The 5556-nt window shown below is 44.4% G+C and overlaps 1 long non-coding RNA gene across 1 annotated transcript; it reads left to right on the forward strand.

Annotated features, from left to right (window-relative positions):
* The first annotated feature begins 273 nt into the window (after positions 1 to 273).
* Positions 274 to 2982, forward strand: LOC123096420 (uncharacterized). Its single transcript, XR_006446594.1, has 3 exons — positions 274 to 1206; positions 2160 to 2435; positions 2648 to 2982. It is a non-coding gene; the product is annotated as an uncharacterized lncRNA (long non-coding RNA).
* Positions 2983 to 5556: the final 2574 nt, after the last annotated feature.

Raw genomic sequence — 5556 nt, forward strand, 5'->3', positions numbered from 1 at the left:
ATACCAAGGGGTAGATCCAATTAATCTCGGCCATCAAATCATGTCAATCCAACGACCTAGACTGCTTCAATGTCGAGTACTCAACACGTTTAGCGTGCAGTTAATTTCATGCCAAAAATAGTGCTAATCTCTACTCCTATAAAAAACTGAGTTGGTGATGATGGTGTGCCTGCCATCTTTCGTTTATAGACGTCTGATCTGTATCCAACGCATAGAAGACAATCTATGACAATTTTGTAAAAAGACGCCCAAAGTTCTTACACATTCACAGATAAGGCATTCTCTATTCTGCCCAATCTCGGCTCATCCACCCATCCCCTACAAAAAAGGGACGCGAACCGCCGGCCGGCGGCGGTGGAGCCGATCTGGCGCGGTGGCCACCGACGCCGGCCACCCCCAGTGCATCTGACGCCTCCCCTCAGCCCCAGCCACCACAGAAACCACGCCCCCCTCCTCTTCGTCGTCTTCTCCGTTCCCTTCGCAGTCTCCTCCGACACAGGCCTCGGCAAGGATGCCGCCGATGTCGTTCGGCCACCAACGCCTCTCCTACTCCCTCCTCAACTGCAGCAGAGTTCCACTGCTCACTATCTCCACCACCTCCTCCCTCCTCCTCGACATCCCCTCTGCCCCCCTTCCCCCATCTCCTTCAGCTACCTGCGCAAGTCGTCGCCGGCGCCGTTCATGCCCCAACGTCTCTCCTATCTCCCCCCTTTCCTTCTGCAGCAGGCTCACTGGCCACCGCCCACCACCACCACATTCCGCTCCTCATCCCAGCCCCTTCCGACGCCGACTTCCAGAAGTATGCCGCCGCCGCCGCCTACGACCTGCTCAATTCTGAGACAACGATGCCACCTACTGCTATTTCCCCTTCCCCGCTGACGCACTCCACCACATGTTTTGGTGTGATTGTTGATGTGGAGGTGCTACTGCCTTTCCTTGCCAAAACTTATCCTGCCCAGCCCCGGCGCAGTGGCGCCTCCCGAATTCAAAATTTTCTGACACCAAGTCCCCGCGCCTTTATGGAACTGTCCAGAAACCACACTTGTAGCCCAATAAAAACCAGGTGGGTATGCAGATAGGACTCATACTGCTCGAACTAACCCCAAGAAGCCATACACTGGACACACTCTCACATCTTGAGATCAAACACAGTGTGAGGAGGTAGGATTTGCTACCCTTCTCCTGATCTGCTCGTCAAGGACCAAGGTATGGTGGTCTGGCAAAGATTGGAATCTCCTCTATCTGACTATCTCTCAACAATTCTTGTTTCATTTCTGTTGGGCAGTCCTTACTTGTGCAAATACAGAGATTAAAGTGATGGTGGTAACATAGGGAACTGTCTTTTGTGCCCAAGTCACTACTTGTGAAATAAAACTTTTAGTATTAGAAGGAATCACAAGCGTTGAATATTCAGTATGTGCACTGAGTTACAGCTTACTGATTGTAAACAGAGATCTATAAGAAGTGCAGCATGCTTCATACTTCACCGTTCTGGGCATTTTTGCTGTCAATGTATTTTGTTTTCCCATCACTGAAGTACAGTTTGGTGGCCGTAAGAATATTCTATCTATGTAACTAGGGTCATTCGTCCCAAATTTCTTCCAATCTACAGGTCTGAATTAGAATAGAGGCCTTTCAGAAAGACAACTTAGATACTTGCTTTAGGGTCATGATTTTTTTGCTGAAAATTTCATGTGTGTTTGAATTGTTTTTCGTAGTTGTCTTTGTTACTCTTTCTGCTAAAAAAAATAAGATGACGCCTACAACAGGTCGCTTTGTCATCAGCGGCACTCCTTTGCTTGGTAGCTCCAATCCAATTTTTCAGGCCACACCCTGGATATTTGTTTCCCCTTTGTCTGTTATCCGTTTTTTTTGCAGAAACCTGGTTGATGTAAGAAATTAGAAGTAGTCCAGTGCTAATGTTTATGTATGTGTGTACATGTGAACTCACCCCTTCTATATACTTATGTTTCAAAATCATCTTTTACTTGACATTTTGTTTCTTTGCTCTGTATAATGTTCTGCAACTGTTGTCCATTGTTTTTTCCTTTGCCTAATTATACTACAGACCTCTACATGCTCCTTGTTTTTGCCTTTGTCTAAATATACTACAGGACACTATATATATATGCTGTACTGATTGTCTGATGTGCTTGTAGGTGAGAAGATGAAGTACTGATTGTCTGATGTTCTTTTACGTGAGAAGATAGATGAAGCGAAGCGAGCAGTGGCGGAGACAGGGGGGACCAGCAGGGGCCCTGCCCCCCCCCCCCCCCCTAATGTCACTGGTTTAGGCCTAATACTAGTGTAAACACTGACTTTTTTGCTGTTAAAACAATGCATTTTAATGATCTGGCCCTCCCAAACAAGGTTTAGCAACGTTTGGCCCTCCCAATTTGATTTTCCTGGCTCCGCCACTGGAAGCGAGAGCTCAGGTATCCAGTCAAACACTTGTGCTTCAATCTTGTTTCTTTGTTCTGGAACCATTTATAAGTGCGTGCTCAGGCTATAATATGTTTGTAATTTGGATATATTAATTGCTGCCATTTATCTTCACATTTAAGTATGGTTTGCCTAATATACTAGCATGAAATGAGCTGAATCCTTGCATAAAAGGTAACATAATAGCATGTTTTGTTTTCTACAGCTGTTCCAAGGAAAGCAGCAGTTCTGTTGCAGTAGTTGCTGAAAGGCCATACATGATAATATGTACTGGAGATCGATGGTCGTGCCAGTGATTTGGGAGATTTGGCGTGTGTGCAGTCGACGCATTTTTCACAAATTGGAGTTTCGGCTTGCCGTTGACGAAACCAATGTTGCAAGGATACCGACGCACAATACATTATTTTGCAATAGTAATCTAGCTTAGTGGTCCTTGCCATTCTGTGTTTTCTCCTCTGCTTTTCCTATGTTTTGTACATTATAAACTCATGTCAATAAAATCAACAGCTGTGTTATGGTGTTATTCAGCTTAAGAACAAACAGTATTGGAGCTCAGTTCTTAACCAAACAACATTTAGAGATAGAAGTTGGCTGGTGCAATTGCCAAATGTTTGTGGATATATTTTCTATCTGTCACATTTTGTCTGTCCCCTAAATATGGGAGAGCAATGAGAAAACTGTGTAGGGAGAACAACAAGTCTTCTGCAAGGTGAAAATGTGGAAGAAAATGTTTGGCTTGGACGAGGGGGTTTATTAGTTGGAAACCATATGTTTGATTTTGCTCAATATGTGCTTATCAATGATATAACATCACTTTGATCAGTGTCTTGGTACATCTTTTATTGTTCACTAGGCTGTTGACCCTTGAATAAACAATGTTCCATGAGATTTTTTGTAATTCCGTGGCGTAGCACGGGCATCTTACTAGTCACATAATAACAAGCAAATAATATCCTACTTAATATCTGCATGCACTTAATATACTTTCAAATTAACTTGCATTGCACGTATACATTGACTAGTACTACTAGTACGTGAAACTGGTGCCGTAACTTGTGAACGCGTCCAGATATGGTCAACGGCAACATCGCCCGCGCGTTCTTCCTGTTTGCCCGTGCGTCTAAACATAGAAGGGGAGGAGAGAGAGAGAGAGAGAGAGCAGACATGAAACTCACCAGTAAGTGAAGGCGAATAGTACGTGCTAACGAGCTGGTCCCACTAATATACTAAAAATAATATTAAAACATGTTATCCATTAAATAGGCTGTGGTAATATAAAAACATTATATCAAAAAAGGGGTACAACAAACGTTGTTGTACTATGTTGCCTATTGACGTGCAGCTTGAAGGCCCTGATCGCATGTTCGATCCTCGTCCTTTTTAATTTTTAATTTATAAATGGCTCCAAATTTGTTCCATGACAGGTGGGCCCCTCGGTGTGTAGTTTGTAGCACTTTAATTTGTGGGTCGAAATTTGTTCCATTACTGATGGACTATCAGTGTGTAGTTTTTTAGCTTATTTTGTAATAATTAAAGAGAACAACAGAGTTTTTTGCAAAAATACCATGGTGCGACGTGGAAGGTGAAAAAGGACGTGTGAGAGAGCGATGACCGAGCCAGAGGGAAATCAATTGGGGGAGGTGCAGTGGTTGCAACGGTGTTTGGAGTAGTTGTGGGCCGAATGCTACGAAAATATAATCTAAACCCACTGGAATAAATGCCTTCACAAATTAATCCAAGGTTGGTGTCCCGCTCGCAATGTAAATAGCCCCGGCTCTGCGAGGGATGGGGAGGTAGCTTCAATGTGGGGAAGATACGACGTGAGAAAGCAAGGTCAATCGAGACACGGATAGATAGAGAGACAAAGTGAGTGTGGTGTGGCATTCATTGAAAAGATATATATGCTGTGGAGAAATATTGTCCGATTGAGCTTTCGGGAAGGGTGAGGGTTGTAAGATAGAGCTTGAGATATGATCCAGTCACAGACATGTAGATATATTTCGTGCATGGGAGGAAGCAAGGTCAATTGATTACATATATAAAGGGAGAGAGATTGAGCGAGTGTGGGTCGTCGTGCGATCGAAAGAGTGAGATTGGTTGGAGAGAGTGACCTAGATGGACAATGTGCGTGAGAGAGTATACAATATGAATATGTTGAATTGGGCTCAAACATGGAGATATATCATTTGTGTCCGAGAAAGAGCTAGGTCAATCGAGACATACAGAGAGAGAGAGAGAGAGAGAGATTGAGCGAGCGTGGCCCGCCATGAGGTCGAAAGAGTGGGGGCGGCTTGGATGGACTGACCTAGATAGACAATCTGTGTGAGAGAGTATAGAGTGTTTCGATCGAGGCACGAATAGGGAGATATATCATTTGTGTGAGAGAGAAAGCGAGGTTAATCGAGACTTAGATAAAGAGAGCGAGATTGAGCGAGTATGGGTGACACGTCTCCAACGTATCTATAGTTTTTGATTCTTCCATGCTGTTATATTATAGTTCTTGGATGTTTTGTAATCATTTTATAGTCATTTTATATCATTTTTGGTACTAATCTATTGACATAGTGCCAAGTGCCAGTTGCTGTTTTCAGCATGTTTTTTTACATCGCAGGAAATCAATACCAAACGGAGTCCAAACGCAGCGAAACTTTTTGTGGTTTTTTTTGGACCAGAAGACATCCAGTGGGCCAGAGAAGTGCCTGGGGGGTGCTCCGAGGGGAGCACAACCCACCAGGGCGCGCCAGGAAGCCCAGGCGCGCCCTGGTGGGTTGTGCCGACCTTGGGTGCCCCCTGAACCGACTCTTTGCTCTATAAATACCCCAATATTCCAGAAACCCTAGGGGAGTCGACGAAAAATCAATTCCAGCCGCCGCAGAGTCGAGAACCACCCGATCCAATCTAGACACCATCACGGAGGGGTTCACCACTTCCATTGATGCCTCTCCGATGATGCGTGAGTAGTTTTTTGTAGACCTTCGGGTCCGTAGTTAGTAGCTAGATGGCTTCCTCTCTCTCGTTTGATTCTCAATACAATGGTCTCTTGGAGATCCATATGATGTAATTCCTTTTGCAGTGTGTTTGTTGGGATCGGATGAACTTTGAGTTTATGATTAG

This window comes from Triticum aestivum, chromosome 4D (assembly GCF_018294505.1).
Source record: "Triticum aestivum cultivar Chinese Spring chromosome 4D, IWGSC CS RefSeq v2.1, whole genome shotgun sequence".
In the NCBI taxonomy this organism is placed as follows: domain Eukaryota; kingdom Viridiplantae; phylum Streptophyta; class Magnoliopsida; order Poales; family Poaceae; genus Triticum; species Triticum aestivum.